This window comes from Anguilla rostrata, chromosome 13 (assembly GCF_018555375.3).
Source record: "Anguilla rostrata isolate EN2019 chromosome 13, ASM1855537v3, whole genome shotgun sequence".
NCBI classification, from domain to species: Eukaryota; Metazoa; Chordata; class Actinopteri; order Anguilliformes; family Anguillidae; genus Anguilla; species Anguilla rostrata.
Genome location: NC_057945.1, coordinates 14,438,271 through 14,464,011, shown reverse-complemented (window position 1 = coordinate 14,464,011; position 25,741 = coordinate 14,438,271). Strand labels below are relative to the sequence as shown.

Here is a 25,741-nt window from a genome sequence, read left to right as displayed (position 1 = left end):
GATTTCTCATGGTGTAGATGGTTTTTTTCATATTGAGGGCACTTCAGTGTAATTAACACATGCTATATCCATGTATTTTACTTATAAAAATAATGTTCTATTTCGATGGTACAAAACACGTTTTAGAGTAATTTGTTGCATGTATTTAAAAAAAAAAAAGAATTAATTAAACATTTAATCGGACCAAATAGCAGAGCATGGAAGACGCAGCATACTCGGGTGCCATTGGAGGGAACAGATGTGGCCATGCATCAGACTACATCAAGCATTCAGACAAGCGTTACCTGATATAGTTTCTAGGGAATCAATGCTTTTGAAAGCCCAGTTGTCGTACAATATGGCCACGTCGTCACACCGATTCCCTGTAGGTAGAGAATGCTGTGCAATGGCTGCTGCCATCCTGCTAGCGTTGTCCAGGATCTGTCTCATATACGGTGGAGAAAGCTGAGCGCGGCATTCAGGAGATAGCAGAAGATCCCATTATGGTTTGATTTGATTTAGGTTTGATTTATTCGAGAAGCGGACAATTGGATGTTTGCGCGACATGTACGCGCAATAATTTATGGTCTTGATGAAGATTATTTACTGTCCCGCTTTTCACCACATAAATGCGAGATTACCTCCACTGCTTCAGACAGAGAATGCATGACATTTTAGTTCCGTTGATTCTCCTAACGTCGTTAGCGGCTCGTGGGCATGCGAGCGCACGCCACAGTACGATTTCATGGCGGTGCTCTCCACGGCAACCCGTAACCGTCTGCCTGCATATTAAGTCTGCTCGAATTTCTGCAGAGAAAAAAAACGGCCTTCAGCCAAAGAACCCACCGCCGTACAAAATCAATTAATTAAGATCAATCATCAGAGTTGCATATGCGCACCATACTAATTACTTTAGGTAACAATGGAAATTTTCACATGAGCTCTTCTCGCATTCTGTACAGCACGGCATGGAAAGTCCCTGTTTTCCGTTATATTTCTGTTAAATTGGGCTCCGTAAGAGCTAGCTGTGAAATCCTCTCATTTCTTACGCCTGGATACTCGACATGGTGCTAAGAAAGGTTCCCCTCACATCTCTGTGTCTCATTAGTAGTGTATACGCCACTGTGCCGGGGAAAAATGGGCCACTATTAAAGCAAAGCGAGTGCTTAACTTGAGTTGAGTGACTCAACTGTTTTTGTGTGGGGGTGAAAAAAGTAAAAAATATATAATCCTTAATTTTTTAAAGGGTGCATGTCGTTTGAATCCAGGCCCGGATCATTCCGTGAGTTCTGAATCTCTGTGTAGCCCTCCAGAGGATCGACGGTACGATGACGCAAGGCGCTAAGAGGTAGCAGAAAAACGCAAGGGAAGAAGATGTCATGCGCGCAAAAAGAGAGGCTTTGATGTCCCGCCCTCTAACACTCGGACTGCTGGAATACCATCAGTCACAGAGATTTACACAGTAATTAAAAAAGACTCAGATTTACATACTGTGGGTTTTTAGAGGCGGATGGGCGGGGAGTGAAGAGTAGCATCTCCAAGATTGACGTCTGTGAGGACTGTGAATGCCCTGCTGTCTGAGGCAAAGAATCTCACTTTGAAAGATTTTAAAGAGGTTTTTAAAGTTAAAATATATGAAAGAGACTGTCACTGCAATTTTATCCTTCATCTGGAGTTTGGTTTTCATTTATTACAAAGCATGAAATTCAAATGCTTGCTAGTAATATATAAATTGTTATATACATTTTCATTTAATTAATACTATTCAATAAAGCTTGTTGTGACAGAACGCTTCCGTAAAAAAAAAATCCCATGAAATAAATTAAAAAAACGATTTTGTTTCATACAAATACTGAATATTGTCCAGTCGTTTTCATCCTGCTGGTTTGGCTTTACTGATACGGTAGGGAAAGTATCGCTAATGACGCTAATGTCATCTCCTGATCCTTCTACATTAGCTTCAAAAGGAGCTATTGTAATTCATCATGTTAAAACAGCCACTTAAGAAAATCTACAGTAACTGCACTCCATTTAATTGAAGTAAAAATAGCTGCGACAGACACAGAATATTAATATCAATCATGTATTATACTGCTGGCAGATTCACCTAGCCTTCACCTTCCTTTCAACAATTTCAAATCCATTGGAAATCAGCGAATATCAAGGGGGAGTTGTATTCAGAATGAATTTAATACGTTGAAATGTATACACATTGCATCAAAAAAGAAAATCCTATGTGTTTTACCCAGGTCATTGTTTAGATTTTTTTTTTAATCTATTTGAATGCATAATCCATGTTCTGCGGACATGTGCTCCACACACTGATGACATGAACATATCGTACTGCGCTTCATCCAGCTCTGGGGTTACTTGGAAATGTGAGCCGCATCAGTGCGGTGTTCCTGGTTGGCTGATCCCCTGCCCTGAGTGGTTCTGCCTCACAGTGCTCTGGCAACAAGAACAGAGCTTAGGTAATGCCTACAGAGCACTCACATAGCATGGCTTTGATGCTGCTGTACTGCATTAGCGCTGAAGCAACGCTGAGATGGCTTTGCCTGTTCCGAGGCACGGTTGCTTCCGGAAACACTCCAATGAAGTCTGCACGGAGTAGGAGGGGCCTATTTTCATTGTGTTCTCTTGACGCTGACTGAAAGGCTTTGGGGAATGCAGTGGGGACTGACTAAGAGGACTTGTGCAACGTGACCTTTCAAACAGAACAGTGCAATTTGTGATGAATTCCACAATGTGTCAGGATATCAAAAAAGGTTATGTTAATTAAGCTTGTATTAAAACCACAAAAAAATATTCGGCAGTGTTTGTAAATAAATTATATACGTAGAATGTCATGGCACCGAGTTAAAATTAGCGCAAATGCAAGGCCGAAAACAGATGCTTAACAACTGCCACAGCATTCACGCTGGGGAATAAGTTCAACGCTGTGATTCATTCACATTTTTTCCCAACAACAATAACATGCCAAAGGGTCAACTGAGGAGTGTCTGATAAGTGGGCCACTCATAATGTGGCTACATGCAAATACAAGAGAAGTCGAGATTGATACTTGCCATGCCAACCTTACCTTATCCACATTACATAATAGCTTTGAGTGGTATGAGTACTGTTCTACAGAAAAAGGATGGATACTGCCTAAGCACATGCCAAATGAATGAATTTTAGTAACCACTGTATTTTTTCTCTACTTGAAATGTGTATACATGGCAAAAAAAAAACACTATATGGCCAAAAGTATGTGGACACCTGACATGGAAGATCTCATCCAAAATGAGGTCCACCCTTTGCTTCTATAACAAGCTCCACTCTTCTGACAAGGCTTTATACTAGATGTTGGAGCATTGCTGCAGGGATTTGCCTCCATTCATCCTGAAGAGCAATAGTGAGGTCAGGCACTGATTGGGTGATTAGGCCTGTCTCGCAGTTGGCTTTCCAATTGATCCCAAAGGTGCTGGATGGGATTGAGTCCATCAAGTACAAGCAAGTTGAATTCTTTCACACTGTTCTTCTACTCGACAAAACCATTTCTATATGGACCTTGCTGTGTGCCCGGGGGCACTGTCATGCTGAAACAGGCAAAGGCCTTCCCCAAACTGTTGGGGAAGCACAGAATCATCCAGAATGTGACCGTATACCATAGCATTAAAATCTGCCTTCACTGGAACTAAGGGGCCTAGCCCAAACCATGAAAAACAGCCCCAGACCAAGGGTTGTCCAGATAATTTTGGTCATATAGTGTAAGCATAGTCTAGACTATCAATTTCATTTTTTCCAAATGTATAATTTTACATAAAGTGCAGAAAGTAGTTGGATTGATGTGATTTCTGATGTGCATTTCTGTAAAACCACCATCATTTTCAAAAGGCAGAAATGAGACCTTTCAGTGCGCCTGTGACTGTGAATTTTCAGCAGCACCCTTTTCGCTGATCTGCAACAACCCCCGCCCCCCCACCAATAAAAGAGTAGTACATCAAATCACAGCCATACAAATGTGCAGCTTTGGAGCACAGTTAGTGGTACAGTTGTTTTCATAGCTTCTGTTGATGTTGGTATAAGTCATTGCAGTGACGCTGATGGTGTAGTTATGAACCCTTCAATGCCGCAAGCCTTCCACGGAAATATTTAAGCAATCTGAACGCCAATGGGTTTGGTATTGTAACCCACTGTGCGGCAAATGTGCGACACCGTAATAAAGTCTATTAATAATACGGATGAGCCAATAAAACAGAACTTAGAAGTTAATGTGTAGTTTGTGTGAAAAGCTGAGCGCATTTTAATTGTACAAGGGCTACAATTAGCCCTAAACCATTTCTCCACAGCATGAGTTTGTTATGGATCCATTAAAACAACCCTTATTTAGCATCCTGATTTCAGTATCTAAATATCGGCCATCTAAAAAAGGCAACCTTGGAGCTTAGCAAATGTGTTAATCCCAATGGGTTTCCCTTCAATAATCTCTCAAATAGGTGGAATTAAAACTTACTTTGAAGCCATTATTAAATGAACCTCATGGTGACATTAGGAGTTTAAAGATTTTTTTCCCCTTCACCTGTCGTGTGCATAGCCGCGTAACTTTCCTGTCCCAGCTGCTTGCATAACGGGATTGCTATTGCAGCCTTACATCTCTTTTGTGAGTATTTAAATGCGTGTCCCATTTACATTTTACAGCCGGTTACAGCCCCGGTCCCGTTTTGATGTGCCGCACGTGGGCAATCGGGGCACGTGATTCGGCAAGCTTGTACAATGTCACCCGAAAGTATTTTAAAGAAAAACGTCTGCGCTGAAGCACTTGGGGAGGTTTCCGATGATTCTGAAGGAAGGGTAATAGATTTGTTTTATGTTCGATCTTCCAGCTCAACAGCAGGTGTATTGGAGGTGAAAAAAGTCAATTAGTTGGAAGGGAGATTTGAGATCACAAACATCAATCCCCTCTAAGGTGTCGCAGGCTGCGTTCTGAGGACACGTAAAAAAAAAAAAGAGGGTTATCCGGAATGTTCCGCAGAAGGCGCGTTCACGAGGTCGGGGCCCATTAGAAGACGGCGACGCCGCTCGCTGCCATTTTCGTTGCGGCGCAGGAAAAATAAAATGTTCTCCTCTTCAAGGAGGATTCTTAAAATAGGCCGCTGCTCGACCTAATTGTGAGTGCGGCAGCTGTCACTCGATGCGATGCCGTGCTCTGAGGAGGAGCGGGTGGATGACAGAGGAAGGCTGTCTGCGCTATCATTCCTCCTAACCGCACGTCTGAAGAAAAAAAAACACCCCTCGCCTCCTCGCGCGCGGGCGGCCCTGACCAAAATAGCCCCCGCCATATTTTACCCCGGCCACCTTCGGCTGAACCGGGAGAAGCAGGGAGGCGGGGGTTTGTTTGCCCACGCCATTGTTGTGAGCTGACATTTGTGGTGAGTGTGGGTGTGTGTGGTGTGTGTGTGTGTGTAAATTAAAAATTTCCTTCCCTGAAAAACCAGGGCCTGTTTTCATCCCTGATTTTAATATAAGGAATTTGTTTGTCTTTTTTGATTTCCAGATTTTTCAGTTTATTGAGCAGTATATTTTCACTTTTATACTATTACCCAACAGTTGTATTAGCCAATTCCATTATACATGAATGTGGCAACAACACATATGTTTTGTATTATATGGTATGTATTCACAGCAGCAGTTTAAAAAAAAAAAAAAAAAAGAATCTTATCTTAAGAATCCAAAGTATCTTAGTTCCAATGCACTTTCTGTCTCATGCATGAAATTCCAGAAACCACACTCGCTCAATAGTTAGATACTTTATTTTCCTCCAGAGAAGATATTCTTATCACGACTGGTGCAGACCACATACAGTATCAAGGGCTGATTCACTTCCTGTAACTTCCAACAAATTACGCTCATCTTTGATTTACAACTAATAGCCTATCGGCATATACCAAGTCAGAACCTTTGATATCATTTTCATTCGCATTTCCTGTGTAAAAGTTTCATGGCTAAAAGGTGCATCTTTTTTACCACACACACGCACTGTACTGTATAACTACATCTAGAAGGCAGCTTGACAAGGCAGTAATGTACCGAATGCTTCTGATAACACAAAATGTCAAAGGTTTTCAGTGTGTGTCTACTGTATTGTGGATATGAAGTGGTAACAGCTCTGCAGGAAATAGAAGACAGGAGAAATAAGAGAAAAGGAAAGAGCTCGAATTTTAGTGTCCATTGTATCCATTGCTACAGCAATTTGCAATGTTTTCCAACCTGCTCTCAAAACAATGTTCAGCGCTGAACATTTTGTGCAGCACTGTTTCAATGGTGTTCTGTTGGAATACAGACTGTCACTAGGTCAGAATAACATGTCATATTGCTTCATACTGCTCATCTTTTGAACGCACGGTTGAATTCCACTGCATTTTCTCAATGTTGCCGTAGATTTGTGAGTCGTTTTGTATGCCAATGCTGATTCTTGGAGGCCTGGTACCAAGCAAGCAAGTCTCCGCAGACACGTTAACTGGGATACAAGCAGTCTTGTTGACATCCCAGGAAGGGGGTAGACTGGAACCATGAGGAAACTGCATCTGGAGCTGATTATTGAATCCATGGACTACAGTGCCTCCCAAGCACGCACTGAACTGACAGGCAAGCTGCTTCCAATCGGGCACTGGCTTCGACCAAATGAGCTTGACTTGCAAATGTGACGCAGCGGGTAGCTTCGACGATAATTTCGGCTAGTTTAGTGCAGTTTCAGACGATGCTGCAGTACTATATCTATGCTCTTCTGTAACATGTCGCATTTGTTATTTTCTTTTCAAAATGAAATAAAATAACGGCCGTATTGTGAGGGCAAAAATTATTATTGCCTTCAGTAATGGCCAGAGTATAGGAAAACTGCGATTGCGGTTGGTTTCCTTTTGTATTTCTCCCAGACCAAAATTAAATTATCAGGCCACTACTGACAATACATTATTACTATTTTTTACTTCTATTTTTTTCATTTGCAGATGGCTAATGCATAGCCATGTTTGTAGTTTATTTCCCTGATACATTCTGTAGTCGGTCTTGGATTTTACCATTTATAAGCCTGAAATGACTGATTGATTCCATTTCTGTTTTTAATATTACCTCAATATTAATGCCTTAATATTACCACTATTACCTTAGTCATATGAGAGGCTGTGTATAAATGTTTATTGATTGCATCTGTAGTATTGTGCATAAGTCATGTAGAACCTGATTGGATGCAGGAGTTGTTCCAAGAGGAAATTAAACCCAGTAACAGCCTGTAACAGGCATACATCAACTGGCATTACAATGAGGCTGATTTCAAAATGGCCTCATTACAGCCTCATTGTAATGCCAGTTGCTGTATGCTTTGTCCAAAACTGACTCTAGTGAAGTAAAGACAACCCAAATTGCAATGGGTTTAGACCCCACTCACCCCGAGTGCACTCTCTGCAACTTACGGGCCTCTTTGTGATCTGACTGTGTGAGGCTGACGGTATCGTGACTATATTAGTGACTAAATTAGTTATTATGGAAAAGCATATTGTTACTTCAGATATGCTCTTTCTCTGTTGTTGACACACATTGGCTACATTCTTTTTTACATTAAATTTTATGCCAAATAAATTGTAAAAGTATACCTACTTTTTTCATCATAAAAATAAAAATAAATCTTATCAGGGCACTGTGATTGCCCATACTTAAATTTTAAATCTTAACCGCAATTGCTTCTTTCAAAATCGATCAACTTTTTAAATCCCAGTTTTCACCGATCAGTGTCAACTTATCGTTTTCCAGAAAATGACTGCTTTTCCCCAGAAAACTGAATTGAAAACATTTTCATTGAATTTCATCTCAGAACCAGCTTCGATTCCTTTTAAAATGTTAATCAGGCATCGGTGTGGCTTTCAGCCAAGGCCTTTGGGATTGTCACTTGAGAATTCTGCCCAGTGCATCCTCGAGTAGTGGATATGACAGGTATACCTGTGTCACGCGTGTTGCAGTCAACAGACGTTTTGATTTAAGCTTTGAAAATCCGTGATTAAAGGAGACACACATCCATTTTCCAAGCCTCTTGCCTGGTTCTTCCCCTCGTGTCTCAACACTTCTCCTCCAGGTGTAATTACTGGAAGGAACACCCCTAGTGCCCATGATTACTCTGGTCTAAGTAACGACACTGTGTACGCTGTCACTTCCTGTGATCGGACTACAAAATGCAATGCGCGTTACAGGTAATTCGGTCAAGACTGACACTTGTACAGGAGACTGCAGGATGAGCTTAGGCTAGGCAATCCATCTCAGACAGAAGCAGCAGAGGACACAAGCCTGAATGAACCAGAATACGAAGGTCTAGGGAGACGAGGCAGGGAAAACCTAAGAGTAGGCGGAAGAAGCGTGTCTAATATTTACCTGCATGCAGTATACGTGTAATGAAAAATGGCATCCTGCTAACCTGAAATGTAAGTAGATGTAATCAGCAGACGTATACCCCTGTGGATTCGGTCCTTTATTGTTTTACAGGCGTGGTGTGCATTCGCCCACTGAGATTTCCCATGATTTCATTGTTTTATTCCACTGAAAGGAATTGGTTTTTGCTTCCCCACAAACCCTATAGGAAAGCGAGGGGATAAGATCTTTTCCACAGAAACATAAAGAGGACTTGTGATGTACCTGTATGCCTCTATTTGATAAGCTTTCCTGTAGCAAAATGTTTATTTATTTATTTATTCATTCATTTCTGCAAGCCACGTGGAAATCAAACTGAGATCCATAAAGCTGATTGTTATACTGCCATACATTAAATGCGCTGAGTGGAATGGTCAAATTGGTAGCCTACAGTATGTCTATAATATCTATTAATCTGTCTGTCTTCTGCATCTGTCTATCTTTCTATCTATCTATCTATAGTATCAGTCTGTCTGTCTGTCTATAATCTATCCTTTGTTTAACAAAATGAGCTAAAAAAAATCTTTTTCAAGAAATGCTTTTTGAGAGTGACTGACAATTGTTCCGAAAAATCAGTCAACCACACTCCTTTAATATACTGTACCTGAACAAAACTTATTTCTCTGACTGAAAAACCTCATTGAAGTTATCTATTTATACTCTGAATCAAATAGAGAAACGAATAGTTTCACTTGAGCTTCCTGAAAGTCGGCCATGCATTTAGCTCCAGCCAGCTGAAAGCCATGCCGCTTACAGTGGGTTCTTAACCAAATTTTGGAAAACTCCCCGCAAATGAGAGAGGACGCCCGTCGCTCGGCCCGGGTGCACATCGTGACTCAACCTTTCACGAATCGACGGGGCCGCCGCTGCTGCCGGCCGCCGCAGGCTCAGCGGTGTCGGCCCCACAAAAAAGAAAAAGAACTGCAAACTGCTTTTTAAACCCGACTCAAATTAACAGCGCACACTGGTCCCCGGCAGGATGCCCTGGCTACAGTGGACGGCTTGTGTGAAACCTCACGTGGTATTGGCCAGGGTACGCTGGGTTTAATGACCTGCGACTGATGTGGAAACAGAAGTGTTCTATTTGTAGACGGAGGGGAAAGACCGTGTAGACGGCACTTGTTCTGTAGATGCGCAGAATTCGAACGAAGGTGAATGAAACGCATTCGCTGGGTGTTTGCAGATGTCACAGGCGATGCGCGATATACTGTAACTCCCACGCACTCTGTGAACGCAGGCCCGTTGGTTGAGGGTGATGCACTGCAGACAAAGCGCTCTTGCTTGTGTAACAGCGGCCGCGGCTCTTGTAACGCAAGGTGACCGTGACATGCGGTAACCTGCCACTTGTCACGGTTGATTACGAGCTCTTGTGGCTCTTGTTGTTCTAAATGGCAGTGAGAAAACACCTATTTCTCAGTTCTTAACTGTACTTTTCTGGCGAGATGTTTGCAGTGATGTGCAGGATCCCATTTCATCTCTGGATATGCGTTCTGCCCAGTCCCACAAATCTGAGTGTGACCGAGGGCACTTGTGTCGACCTTCACGGTGACCAGAGTGGCACACCCTGTCACATGACATTCCTCTGCTCACGTCATTGGTCCAGGCACCCGCTTGCTGTTTATTGCTACGATGCAAAGAGAGTCATAAGCAGATGGCTCAAACTGTCATCTCCAATTGCAACAAAAAAATGGCAAATAAAAGCCTTGTGTAGAAATGCTACTGTTGCCTTTTTGGCAATGATTTGAACGCAGAATCAAAAGGAAGTTTTTGCCACCATCTCTTATGTATTACCTGCTAAAGACCAGTGTGGTCAAACTGAAAACTTCCTTCTGATTGGACCATGAAATTTCTGCTTCCAGGAGCAACAGCAGTTCATTGATACTCTGTCTCCTCACCACCTATATTGGTATTTACCTCTCAACTCTAATCCCTGGAAGCAAATGTGCACTTTTGTTAAAAAAAATAAAACCCTTGCCACAACTGATAGAGAGAAACAGGAGCTCTATTACGTCTTGGGCTTTCTTCTGGTTTGGTGAGTCTTTTATCCCGCTTTGACAAGGAAATGTTCCGTCCAATTTGGAAGTAGGTTCCCCCCAACAAGGCAGAGTGAGCACGGCCCATGGGGCTGGGTCTGAGCGCACGAGCACTCGTAAGTGTCGCTCATCAGAGCCTCGGGCTACGCGCGAAGCCGTCAACGCTAACAGGCCTCTCCACCGAAGAGCCGCTCCTAATCAGGGCTCCCCTCCGGAACACCTGCGCTTCCCACAGCCTCGCCAATGGCGAGAGTAGGCCCGGCCTCAGAGACCTTTTACTGAGGCTAGAGACGGACTGAACATCAGTGCTTTCTAACGCTGGCTGTGGTGTTCGGGATCAAATAGGTGTGAATGTGTATGAGTGTGAAGCAGGCCGTTGCTGCAAAAAGAGCATCCATGCTCAGCGAACCTACCCTGGGTAAATAAAGGTTAAATAAAAAAATAAAATAAAAATAGTGGACACGCACCCAGTGTGATATGGATTGTGAAATACAGCCATTTTCACTAAGATGTTATGTGGGCAGCTCGAAGCTACACAGTGTGCTTTTTTTAAAAACAGGCATTTGCAAAACAAGCAGAGCCCTGATATTTTCAGCAAGAGCTTGTAAGTAGCAAGTTTCTCTTTGCATTATGAGGAAACTGTGCCCCAATCACAACAATCTCAGACTTAATATATATTTATGTGTAGGTCATAATCAAAAGAACAACAAATTAATATTCAATGCAAGCTGGTTAATGTTCCTGGCTTATAAACCCTACACAGTCTGGGATATGCCAACAGTACAGAAACGGGTTATTTTAAAAACTAATTACAGTGCCCTCTTTTAGGGAAACAATTACACCGGCTCGACTGCGGTAATTACCCTGGGCCAATAAGAGGACAGTATGGGAAAGGAAGCGTCTCTGCGGCGGTTAGCAGACGCTCTCCCTTCCTGCGCGGGCGCCCGTGTGACAGAGAGGGGGAACCCGCCGCGCTGAACTCCGGCCGAAACTCGCGGTCCTCGTTGACATGCCGGACGGACGCCGATTCACTTCAGCAACGTCGCAGGAGCGCGGTCGCAGAAACAGCCGCGCACGGCGATGTGCAGACAGAGTAGTCTTCTGAATCTTTTATAACTATTTAGCTGTAATCTTCAAAAGCAAATACCGTTACCTCTCTTGAGATGTACTCTTTCAGAAGCTAGGACTGACTGCTCCCTCAAATGTGATGTTTGAGCTTCTGGATCATGTGCGGTTGGGTCAGGAGCGAATGGCAGGCAGTTTCAACGAAGCTCAACAGCAGGGCATGTGACATCTTGCACTGAATGTTTCTCTCGCTCTGTAAAATTAATCACGGAATAAAGGAGGTGTGACCCTTCTCTTTTATCCTCATGTCCTGAAAGACCTGGTATCCTTTAAGTGGGGGTGAACCTTTTATTCACTGTAATATAAATGACGACATTAGTTATATGACGTACAAGCGCTTTAACGTTAGTCTGACAGCGAGCAGACAGCGGGAATAATTGTTCCTCGACTTCAACCTGGATGTTCCAGTACCTGTGGAGGTGAGGCCTGAGCGTCGGGTTGCTTCTGAAGATGTCTCAGAAGGACAGAGTCAAAGCCCCCCAGATCAGGCTCACCATCTCATACCCCTCCCCACCCACTTTTAAATTGACCCCAAGAAATGAGGACTCCAGTCTTTTGCCTGTGAACATTCTGCGGTGTGCTCTTTTTCCTGAATATAGCCTCCCTGTCTGCTTTCAGGGACAGGTTAGCTGTAATGCTGATACCTGCCACTGATTATATGGCTTCGTATGGTGGCTAAGAGTATCAATGGTGAAGCTATGAGAATTTGTCAAAGCTATGCATGCAAAACAATTAGCCTGCTGTATTTTTTTGTACAGGAAAAACAGCTCCACTCTCACACACACACACACACACATTCACATACATAAAATATGGATAATTTAATAGATGGAATCGCTGGAGCAAATTGAATTTGAAAATCTGGGTAAAGATCTTTAATTTGCATCATCTGAAAAGACCTGGGTTTATTTATTTATCTCTCTCTCTCTCTAATGTACACGCACTAGATGAGATATTAAAGCACTATGTACGGTATAATGCATTGGACTGGTTTTTGTATTCATTTCATTTGTCTCGTTTCATTCAGGCTAATTGTTTTTTTAACAGCTGTAATTCTGGATCTTTCCCAAAAGAAAAACAGCCAGAAAATAAAATCAGATGTGATTTATATTATATACTACATACTTTACACTGTACTGCTTTCCCAAAAGTACAAGGAGTGAAAGCTCAGCTCAGAGGACGCAGCTAGTAAATCTGGAATGGAGCGGCGGTGCGGAGATTTGTGAACAGTGCTCCGCCCTCTGTTTATCTGTCACACCAGTCCCCAACAGCGGCCTCGCTTAAGCCAGCCGCTGTCGCCATGACGATGGCTGGAGGCTGGGCTGCTCTGCCAAGGTGACCTCTGTGAAGCCCGACGCCGCCCTCCTTGGCTAGCTGCGCCTCGCACGCGCGCGGTCGTTTAATGAGGACACGCGGTATAAACGCGCGAGAACAAGGACGCAGTCTGAACGCAGGGCCTGCACGCGACCTGCAGAAGGGTTCACATATGTCAGGCTGATTATGGAACTTGAGCTTTCTGTTTGTTTTTGTTTTTTTAATTTTCGGGCAGAAACATTAGAAATAGGGGCGACTTAATTGTACTTTGAACAACTGATTAAAAGATAGTCTGTGTTGTTCATGTCCCAAATTGACAGTTCCGCTTGCATTGTAACCACACTGAGCCAGTACTGTAGGTTTTCCCCACCCAATCGGGTCAGTGCATCATGCTTCTGCTATCAGCTTTCGTCGGCCTTTGTTTGGGGCTGTTGGCTTTAATTCGACACGTTCAATTTAACACATGGTTTAGTGTTGTTTAAAGTTAGGCAGACTGCCTTGTGCTCCAAAAACATTTTGGCAGACAAATTATTTTCAGTTTTGGAATCATTGCTTGTTCTTTTGCGCTCGAGCTTAGCACTGAAATACCAATTCTGAGCATTGAGCCTGAACTACTGAATTATACATAGCAGAAAAAGCAGATTTTCTGATTATGTCACCTGGGTACCATGAAAAGAATTCTTGACAGAGCAAGTAAAATTTGATTCAGTATTTTTTATATATGCAATGACATACTGTATGTGGCACTAAAGATGTGCTTAGTATGTAATTGTTTGGATTGAAAGTCATTTTTTCTTTGGTCACCGTGCTATGTATTAAATTGCCTTTCTAGCTATTTCTAACACCTGTTACACCACAAACATCCCCAATGCTAGTTGGTCATTTTGTTAATGTGGAGGTTATTTTATATTTAATCAGCCCTTATGTGTGCATTCTTTGTTCCTAAATATGGCATAATTTTTTTCTATCTAATTTAAAAGGCAGACTTTTAAAAGGTGCTTGTGGACAAATTAATATAGAGTCTGTCTTGGATTCAATTAGCATTTCAAAACAAAGTTCACGAAAGAATAATCAAATGCAATTCTTTTCAAAGAAGAAAAATAACTCACTTTTAATAGCTTATTTGTGTACTTAGTTTTAATGAGTTCATTTCTACTCTTTGACTCTTTGTTGTTCACCCAAATCTGTTGGAATTTTCTACCATACGGGATAATTAAGTATTATGTGCCTGTGTCGATGTGAGGGGATGTTTATGCCGTCATTTGTGGTGCATTATTGGAGCAATGGTGCTTTTGATAATTACACCATGGATCGCACCTGTGACCAGTCTACCATTTGAAACTTACCTCAGAAACTACTCGTCAACACAGCTGCCCCCCTTCTCTCTCTCTCTCACATACACACTTTCTCTCTCTCTCTCTCTCTCTCTCTCTCTCTCACACACACACACACACACACACACACACATCTCTCTCTCTCTCTCTCTCACCTCCCTTCCAGTCTTTCTCTCACAGGCACACCTCATTCATCCCACATATTGTGTGTTTATTTCCCTCCTCTTCCCTTTTCACCTCACCATCACCCCATCAGAGCCTTTCCAGAGGCACTGGAGGCATTGATCATTAATATTTCATCCCCCTCTCATGGGGGGAGCCAAACATTCAGTTCAAGGAGGGGGATCAGGTGCCAGGCAGACGGAGAGAGAGAGGAGATTAGTCAGCTATCACCTGCGGTTGTGTACCGCAACCGGTAAAGTCATTGTAGGTGAGAGGAGTTCTATAAGTGTACAGTACACCACAGGAAGTACTTTAAGTAAAGCCATGGTCATACTAGGAATGATAAAGGTAGATACAGTTGCTTTTTGCGTAATAAGATAATTGGCTATGATAAAATAGTCATTACTTTGATTAAGTAGTACCGATTACAATGAGTTTGGTGCAATTCAAAAACTTCCTTCTTTAACTGAATGCACTAGGCCAGATAATTCTATTGAACCTATCAGGGAAAGAGCTTGGGTTCCAGTATCCACCGACTGCAGTTGTGCTTAATTGTTATTAACTGAATAGCTGGGTAAGATTTTTTTTCAATGATGTTTCTATGGGAGTTGGGTTTTGAGGACGTATCAGCATCTTGGACGCTGGGGGACTGAATCACAGGCTAAAATAATCCAGTAAATGGATTTATTTTGATATGAGGTAAAGGACAAGAGAGCTGAAGGACTCCTCTTCTGACAGAGATGTCATTGCTGTCACTGTAATTAAATGAAGGGGTTCTTTCACTGCTACTGATGCAGTTTTCTGGTAGTTACACTGACACAGGGGGCAGAGGATTCATCCCTAATAGAGTCAATTCCGAGATTATAAATTAACGTGTAAATTTAGCATTTTAAAGGGGATTAACAAATTGGCTTATAGGAGACATTTAAAATGACGTTTTATCAGCAGAACAATTGGGCATAGATGGAAAATTACTGAGGTAATTTATCCAGCTAAGTATTTTTTTAATGGAGAACTGTTAATAAAAGGAATAGCTTTCCATGTTTAATATAGCACTATAAACTCTCTAGACAGTAGGCTAAGCTACTTTAGCCTAGATGGGCTGAATGGCCCATTCTCATCAACAAATATTCTTATACTCTTGTGGAAAGTGCTTAGAACTTGGTATTTGCTGAGATTGGTGGCCTGTGGTGCCTGTGCAAGAAATATTATGTCAGTCTGATATTGTAAACACTGTGCCAATGAACTTATCAGATTTGGACATGGCTCCTGGTAGTTAATTAGAATGTGTGAAATTTTAAATATAAGAAAATATGATGAGGCGAACAGGTCATTTAGCTTGTCATTTTGCCTACTGTGAGGAGAGCATCCATTCGTGACGGGGGTGGGGGGGGGGGGTTAGTTTGTCATTCCAATCGAAGCATTAAATGGCTGCAATGAATAATTCCTCCGAAGTGTTCTGAAAACAATCAGCATATCTAGCCTCATTTTGAAAATTAAATTGCGGTCGTATGTTTAATATTAAAAGAAGTTTTGGTGATACCATGGCATGTGCAGGCAATGGTGGCAGTGTAGTATAGTGGGTAAGGAACTGGGCTTACCTTCAGGTCGCAGGTTTGATTGACAGGTCACTGCTGTTGTACCCTTGACCAGGGTACTTAACTTAAAATTGCTTCAGTATATATCCAGCTGTGTAAAGAAATACCATTTAAAAAATGAAAAAGTGTGTAAGTTACACTGGATAAGAGTGCCTGGTAAATGGCAGCAGTGCAATGTTATACCGATTCCCTATCAAAGACCACTCTCAGCCACCTCTGAATTGTGTTCGATTTTGCGCTTTAAATGTGGGTCTGTCATACTCATCCCATATGTTTTATTCATGGCTCGTGTGTTTTGATCGTACCCACAGCAAGTCTTTTTATACAACCAAGGCTGGGGACTCAAGGGTAGTCAGAATCTGCATAGCCTTCCCTCTTAAAGCTTCGGTGCTGTGTCCTGACAGACCGTGGAAAATGCTAATCTGTTTTTCTCGGGCTTATTAATAAAATATCACCTTTCTGCATGGACTCGAAAGGACCTTGACCTTGTGTCATTTAAATGCTCACCGCCTGGGAGGGAAATTTTAAATGCCAATAAAAAACATGGATGTGTACAGCAGGCATTTCGAGTAAACAAATCCCGTTTTTATGGTAATTAAGGGTCACGCTAAAACAATTGGTAATGACATGGAAAATTTACATTCCATAAGAGCTGGTTGACAGATAAATGCTTCTATTTGTTATTACAGTTCTTCAGCTTATCAAAAGCTCCCATGACTTGCCCATTTGAAATAACTGGAATGCATTATTACAATTGTGGTGATTTTATCTGCTTCCATGGATTGCTTTGGTGCAATTCCTATGTGACGGTATACTGTTGCAGACAGCATGGGTGGCTTACATAATCATGTAATTATATAAATATAGAAAGTGCAACTGCTATGCACTGACATTTATGTGTTTATTGTTACCTGATTACTTAAAATAACAATTGGAATGATTATTCATGTTAAACTGGACACAATTTGGTTAAGAGTTTGTATTGGTGATGGCTGACCTCTGCAAATTATTCAGGAATATAAAAACCGCTATTTGCATTGTCACAATAAAGAATAAATGTTGATCCAGGGCAGAGCAGCTAGTGGTAGCTGTCCCTCTGAAGCTCTACAGCATTGTTGTCACTTTTTTCCCCCTTGCTCATCAAGTTTTGCCCAAATTTGCCTTTAACCATCTCTCTCATCCTTTTACTGCAGGTAGCAAGGTAAAAATATAAACAAATAAATAACAGAGGGACAATTGCTTAGGCGATCACAATCAATTAATCAATCAAATTTTATTTACATAGCATATTTTGCAAAGGATTTGTCACAATGCGCTTCACAGTTTCCCCTTGGCCCAAACCCCCACAGAGGCACCAGAGGCAAAACAAAAACTTCAGCGAAAACTTCCTGAAAGACATGAATTAAGAAAGAAGGAAGGAACTTTGGAAGGAGCCAGACTCGATGGGGAACCTATCCTCCTCTGGTCGGCTCAGGGTGTGGGTGGACAAATACAAATTGCCTTGACTGCATCTTTAGGGGGTGAGATAATAAGCTCATCTTCTAATGCAAAGCAATTGGAGACAGCAAGCATTCCATACTAGTAATACCTAGAGGGTGAAAATGGACTGGAATCTTTTGAGATGTTCGACATGGGATCAGTCAATTCTGAAAACTGAAATGAATGGAGTATTTCTTTTTTCTTTGTCATTTCATGAATTCAGCCAGATCTGTCAAAGTCATTCATTCTGTACGGATTTTCACACACACAGTCGTGGCACAGCTTTGTACATAAAAGCTAACAGGAAGCTGTTCGGGAGCTGACAATTACTGTAAAAACGCAACTGGCTTCATATAGTGCGCTTTCCTTTGATATTCACTACAGTCAAAGTAAACACTGTATCTGTTGACTGTAGTGCGCTCTTGAAGTTACAGTACATATGCAGTTGCATAAACCTGAAAACCTGTACTAATAAGACTGCATTTTAATTAACAAGTTGTGGGTCGGACTAAACACATTCTCTCAAAGTGGGCTGTGGGCTCAGAAAGTTTTGGGGTCTTCATAAATATTTTCAGTCTTATTTCTTTTCTGAGCAGACACTCAAATCCAGCAAAGCTTACATTTTATCCAAGTAAATAGTGTGCCTAGAGGCTGACTGGAGCGATGTGAGTGTTACATTCCTAAGGAAGGGAGGGTTTCAGTTCACAGACGAATGGTCTTTTTTAAACGAATAGCTTTTAAACAGCTATTCCAGGCAGATGAAGTATGATTTAATATTTATGCTTTAATATTTATGATAATTGTACAAGGAAGTGACCTCAGTGGAAATTGGAGGTGGTCGGCGGGGGGGGCAGCGATGGTTAGGGGGGGGCTCGTCTGAAATCACTGAGATTGGACAGTAAAAAATCATTTGCACTGCTCAGTAATACAACATTAATGCAACGAAACATCGGAAGAGCAGCACATCCGTGAAATAACCAGATTTAGTTATTTTTTTATATTTGAAGTTGTGTGATGTTGGTAACTGATCTGTGAAAAAAAACGATTGTATAGACTGAATCCTAATACCCTGCATCTTGCAATTGTTATGCTGGTACAGAACTCAGGGTAGTCTTGCAAGCCACATGGGATGAAATTCGGAGCAAGGAAAATTTTGCAGCTTATTTGGTCCATAGTTATATTTTATATGTATCTTCTGCAGCGCTGTTTGGGCCAGTGCGTCAGAGGGCTGTTCATACGTCACCGCCGTGCTCCTAGTGCGCAGGTGAGGGTGGGATGAAAGCGAATGGAGATGTAGCTGTCAGTTTTTCATCGGAAAGGAAAAGGCGTTTTAAAAAATTCTTGCTTCAAGATGTATTTTTAGGATCGCGTGCTATTTTGCACCGACATTTAATCAGATCTTTTCCAGTCAGAAATACACGGGATTGTCATCAGACTTTTTGAAAAAGGCAATGGAATTGAAGTCCAAGAAAAATGGGACTTGTTTGTTTCTATGACATCAGACTGGCAGTCACAACAGAAAACAAACTCCAAGGAAACATCAGGCAAATGTTTTTATAACTTCCTAAGGCTTATTTAGTGCATGGTATGTTTTGGAAATTTTCAGTGGCTGCAGTTATGTACCCATGAATGCAGTTAATGTACCCATGAATCTGCAGATAAAAGTGGAACTAAAGGTCAAGATATTTACACATATTTATTTCTGAAATCAGCTCTGTGCAGTCCTCTGTGGTATGAGTCAATAATTTTAAAATCTTCGAGCACTGAGCGGACGCTGTCAATCTCCCTGGTTTTCTCACTTTCGTGAGAAATGCTGTCTTCTATATTCAGACATTAGGGGCGGTTGCTTTTGTGATATGAAGCGCAATTTTCTTTTTGATGTGAATCTGAGCGGCTCTCCCTCCAAACCATCCTCCAGGGCACTCTAGAGCAATTTCCAGAATGTCACAGTGATGGCGTTTTGAAGAGCGAGTAATCGTCTCATTCTTACCAGTGTCAAGAGTTCATTCACAAGTGATAAGCACTGCTACTGTTTTTTTGTTGTTGTCGTTGCTGTTGCTGTTGTTGTTGTGGTAACATACAGATCTATGATATATGCTCCTTTTGCTGCGTACTGCTCAATTCCAGATATCAATCTTTTGTAGATTGGCTCACTTGTATAGTATCCTGTCTGACAAAAAAATGCATCACGGGTAAAAAAAAAAAACAAAAACAAAAAAAACCCATTTTTGTTTTGGACATGAAGTGAAAGACCAAGTGAAATGCTGATTGTGCCTCGGTAGTGGTGAGCGGCTGTTCATTGTATCAGTTCAACTCCCTTTTGTGTCCTCCAGGCCTTTCAGTTCATTTTTTAGTTTCTTTGTTTCCCTTTCTTTTGAGACCTGTTCATAGGTAAGGAGCCAGGTAAGAGAATTAATTGCCGCAACACTTGTTGGCTGTAGCATTGGACATCTTCATTCATCTCTCTCGTGAGCACAAGGGCGCAAGCAGCAGTTCTGCCAGTCAGCGGGTGACACCCCGAGACGCATTGATGTGTGGGGGCCTTGGGTCTTGGCTTGCCTGGCACTGAAACCAGGGAGGTTCAAAAGCAGTAATGGGGGCCTGCCGCCCACAGCATAGCTTGACCGGACATCCATTATGTCTCCTAGGCCAGGGATACTCAAATCTGACCCTTGAGGTCAGTGGTACTACTCATGTTCTCATCTGCCTGATAGTCCATGGTCTAGTGATGTCACTGATTGGCCGGAGATTACACTCACCTGATCTGTTAGGTTTACACCAGTCCCCGGTAGAGAGGAGGAATGAAAACCAGTAGCATTGAAAATGAGTAGTATTGAAAATGAGTAGTATTGAATGAAAACCCTGAGGGCTAGATTTGAGTATCCCTAATCTAGCAATGCCTTCCAAGATATAAATCAACTGAGTGGGTCCAAAAAAAATGTGCCAAGAGAGTCATTTCCATCTCCGGTCATTTCCGTCCATTGAAAACAGAGGCTCACAGAGCTTTGGGATAGGTGACGTTAAGACGGGCTTCTGAGTTCAACATATTTGTCGAGGTCATGTAAAGAATTCTTTTTTTGTTTTTGTTTTTGTCATTTTTGGTGTGTTACATGCATCAAAAGTTCTCATCCAGCTCTATGTCAGTGTTTCATTATGCAATGACAAAGAAAGTTGGATCAAAACCCTATGTGTGCATACAAGGTGTAATTCAATGTAATTCTATATGGAAAGAAACAGCATCCTGCAAATTCCATGGAGAAATTTGGAGAAAGAAACTTTTTTGCATGTCACTGAGGATAAATATTAATTTGATGACAATGAACCTCTGTAGGGGGAAGTCAACATGGCCGGCCTAACTGTGAACTGTGATGATTGTGCTTTCCTCTGTAAAGTGGCAGGGAACTTTTTATTGCTATGGGCCCAAGAAATCCTTTCAGGTACAGACAAATTAAATTAAATTCCACTGTCCTCATTGGAAGTTTCCCCTCCATCTCAGCAACTCTGTGAGGTACTGTCAAATCCATCTGCATCCGAGCTGTTTTCAGCTCGATATAAATTTGGTGCAACTGTGCCAGGTGTTAGCAAGGCTAGAGTAAATGGCAGTGTGTGGACTTTTAATCTAAAAGAAACATTCTAGAACAGTGCCAGAATAACCAGAAAAACAAAAAAATCTTCACAATAAAATATCCAGTGCTAATTCAGTTCAGAGTACACATGAGTCCAGTTGGGACCATATGTATTCTGTGAGAGTTGATTTAATACTGCACATTTTGCTGTGTTCACTGCAAAAATATGCTGTGAGTTTAAAGTTATGTTGCCTATGTAATTTCCCCTCCTTATTTATATTTACAATAATGTAATTATGGTAATATGTATAAATACCATAACATAGAAATATAGCCATCATCTAAGTTAAAATAGTGATAATTTGATCTATACTGAATAATAAAATACATGTTAAACGAAGATTGAAATTGCTTTTATATTGCTGCGTTTACTCATGGAAAGAATTTCTCATTTAAAAAGTACCTGAAGCAAAACAATTTGGAACATTGAGGGGAACATTATGTACCAGGTAGCACCGCCTAGCCATTGTCATGTTGGTTAATCATTTAACCGTAACCTTTTTTAATTATTGTTTTTTTTTGTTTCGTAATGAATAATTCACTTTTGCAGCATTTGAAAGACAGCTTTGCCTTGCACTTGAACATGTTCTGTATAGCGCATTATGATCGCTGTTGATGGTACGGGGTGGAAAATGACAGGCGTTGGGTTGAGCCCCAATGACTCAGCATGTGTGCTGCATGTGATATTGGGCTGAAAGGCACTCTGTGGGCTGACAGCAGAGGCCTTTGTAATTCCCGCATTTTAAGGATCCCCGACATTGCAATCGTGGGAGGCTTAAAGATCTCACATCAAGAAACACTGAATACTTGCAAAGATAAAACTATAACATTACTGTATATATTATTATATGCACCACTAATGCAAATCTCCAGGCCTCTAACAGATTACCGACTGATTATTGCTAGAAATAAATGCCCCCCTGTTGCTACAGCAAGCAACCAGCTACAGTGTACACATCCCATCACACACACACACACACACACACACACACACACACACTTTACTGTGTTTACTTCATTTTGTGAACATGCAAAGCATGCCATTTTGCCATCGGATGCAGATAGAAAATACATAACTGCCATGTTAAAAAAAAAAAAAGTGTAGTGACTAGGCCTAAGGCTTTTTTGTGTTGTCTTCTGGTATATATGGGCAATGTGCGGTATAGTGTTGAAAAGTGCAAGAGTTTGGATCTAATAGTAGTTTTCCTTGTAAATTACATGTTGTGTTACATGGCTTAATGGAAAAAGGTGTTTTAGTATGTGCGGTGCTATGTTTGTGAGTTGATAGACATAGTAACCAGTAGAAAAACAGTTACATAATGCAGTTTCTTGAGATAGAAAATAAATTATCAACATCCCTGTGCCAACAGAGAAAATGCACTGATAATTCAGTTAGTTTTATTTATTCATTGACCATTTAACAAACTGATACAAATGTAAATAAAAGCATATTCACAGGTTGTATTTCTAGATTACTATGCAGTATGAATGATTGAAAACCTGCATAGGTTTATACTTAATCTGGTAATACCTTGTTTACAAAGCAAGAAGGAAATTACCTCTGTGTTTGCACTCTTCCACAGCACTGCATTTCCTCGTTCTTGTTCCAGTGTTGTAGCTAGGAATTCATTGGGGGGGGGGGGGGGGGTTAGGGCAGGAGCTTTGATGAAATCATTTTCCGGTGATCATCTCCATATACCTTTGTGCCATTGTATTTTGCGGGGAGGTGTAAGGCTTCTTTGCAATCAAAGAACCCATTGACTGTGTCTCGGCCTGCTTCTATGAACCATGCTGCCCTGTATCCATTTATCAATGAAGCTAATGTCAGCCAATTTGCTTTCTGAGTCACAAGTGAACTGCTGTGTCCATGTAAAATGTATAGTATAGATTTCTCCCTTTCACACAGTGTTTGTATTATGTAGTCACATGCTTTCACTGTATCTCTAAGTACTTACCATATGTATGTCTAAATCTGAGGTAAGGGTGGAGAAATGGTTCACTGTATATTGAAATACTACACTGTATATATACTGATTCCAGGCACTACCTCGTTGGCCACATACAGGGTAGATATGAGGACTGTGACGGTGAACACATTGTTGATCTGCAGACAAAGCATTATATATTATTTTTAAAAGTGAAGATTGTCAAGACAAGAAATGATTGATGTATCACTTCCACACCTCCAATATTACCCTTCACAAACATTCCGGTGGCCATCATTTACAGAAGAACCCGCCGCCCCCCCCCCCATGAGAGAATTGTGTATTTTGGTGATTTACAGGAAATGAATACCTAGGGAGTGTGGAAAGATGCAGAACATTAGGACATTGTGTGATTAATGCTTTATGAAATAGGGAAGAAACTGACAGTCCTGGCACAGTAGTGTCCAGTGAATCAGCAATCTATTTTTACCAGTGTGTTATGGTGACTTTCAATCAAATTTTATTTTTTTATTTTTTTTTGCAATTAAAGCGTATAGACATCACTGGAAAACGGAAAATGGGTGTGCAGTTTTCTACACTGTTAACAAAAAAAAGAAGAAAAAAATATACTGTATATACAGTATATAGATTGTATACATATCTGTATATATATATTTGATAATATATGACCACGAGATGATATTTACTATACGGTATAAAAGACATATAACTTATTTTATTTATGTCACAATAAAATTTTGAACAAACCTGTCAAATGTCAGGTTGGAAATGATATATTGGCTAACAAAAATGACCTTTTCTATATGCACAGCATGAAAATAAAATACAACCTTCTTGGATGCTGAGTATCTTAGTTTCCTGCATTTACTGGGAAGTGGGGGCAATTGCTTTTATATCTCTGTATATGCCTAAAATATTGTTATATTTGTATGCTATTGCTTATGTGAATTAATGCATTTTAAATATGAACTGGAGACCCAATAGTTTCCTGCAGAAAGAAATGACTCATAATTTCAGAGGACAGTTTACTTTTATGTCTTACTGTGTTGGTACATTTGAATCAAACAAAACAACTATGGGAAAAAATTATCTGTAGGCAAATTAAATAAATGTTCAAAACTGTGTCCCCTCAATAACAGAATGGAAACCTGGATATCAGCATTTCTGATAAGAAGCATATAAGCAGAAGTCAAATATGAAATTCTTGGAGATTTTATTCATTAAAAATGTTTTGGTTGAGTCTGATATGCAAGATGGTCATGCATCACTAAGGGCTCTTATGGAACCTCACATGAATAATTACTCTTTTTATGCTAAATCCAAATGAAAACTCCAGGCAAATAGCCACTATTGCTGATATAAAGACACAATGTGCCTACACACCAGACTACCTACACAAATGTGTTTAACCTTAATAACGAAGCTGTGTGGACAAAGGCCAAAACCATCACTTCTCAGACAAACCCCCAGCCACGCATTGTATCTGTCTTGAAGGCATGTTGCCTAACATTAATCAAATGCACTTGAAATAACCTATTTGAACTCGAAGTCGAAAAGCTTCTTGTAATTTAACATATTTTCAATTATGTGCATTTATTGTCAATTTGCTGAAATTACACAAGCCTGTTTTTGTCAAGTCATCTCTACCAGCTGTGAAAAGAATATCCTGTTAAGAGGACAATTAAGCATCTGTGTGTCTGTTTTATGTCCAACAGTTGTGAAATATGAGTCCACGTATAAATCTTTGTTTGGGTCTCTGGTCCGTCTGAATAATCTGAAGGTGTTTAATCCCCACATTTCTCATTTGCAGGGCTATTTCTGGGATTATTTTCTCGCCTCCTCGAACGGAAACGGATTATCCCGTCGCCGAAGTCGGCAGCAAGGTGCGTGCGGCTGGTTTATTCTTCTTCCCGCGGCGAAGTGCATGCTGGTCCATCTAAGCGCCATTCTGACCTTGAGCTTTGTCCCCTCCCTGCTTCCTGGGGGGCCGAGAATCCCGCCAGCTCTTTCCCTGTTTAGACTAGTGCTGAAAAAAACACTGCCCCCACCCCGGTACGTGGGACTTGGCAGCTTGTTGTTTGCCGTGGCTCTGTATGTGGTACAGACTGTCTCACCATGTGGGGGGGGGGGCTATGTGCAGTGGCTACACTTAAACAAACATGAGGACCTTTGATGCAGCTCTACCTTCACCCTGAGACATGCACTTGGCTTTGAAAAGGTGTCTCAGCTGGAGTGTCAAAAACAGTTGAACAGGGGCAGGGTCAGGAGGTTTAAAATCCTGTCTGAGTCCTGATCATCAAGAACATTGGTAGATCCACTGCTTAAATGTTGAGCTGCCCATGGAGGGTTTGGCTTTTTTGGTCTGCAGGGGTGTAATGGGGGTGTCTCTTCGCTGACAGTCATCAAGTCTGCCCAGAGAACACGCTCTGGCGCGGGTTGCCCTGGGTCCATCGAGAGACCGCTAACAGCCAGAGCCACACCGCTCCGTCACACCACTGAGCTCATGCTCCTCAGCAGTACTCAGAGGAGAGGCTGCATACATTGTCTTTGCCATCGAGTTGCGTTGGCACCTCTTGAATGATGAATTTCATCAGGCAGTTCATCTTCTAAAGCTTCTTATGTAATACCTTGAGTTCATTCCAATGACTGACAAAGTCACAGGGGATGGGGGAGGACCCGAAATAAAATGCAATGCGAGCAGCGCGATGA

General features: G+C 41.4%; 1 protein-coding gene across 4 annotated transcripts in view; it reads left to right on the top strand.

Moving 5' to 3' along the window:
* dlgap4b (discs, large (Drosophila) homolog-associated protein 4b) overlaps nucleotides 1-25,741 on the top strand; it is a 165,917-nt gene that overhangs the window by 16,087 nt on the left and 124,089 nt on the right. For all 4 annotated transcript variants that reach the window (XM_064306754.1, XM_064306751.1, XM_064306757.1 and 1 more), the window contains exon 2: nucleotides 24,843-24,915. The gene's annotated coding sequence lies outside the window, so the exon portion shown is untranslated. The remainder of the gene's footprint in view (nucleotides 1-24,842; nucleotides 24,916-25,741) is intronic.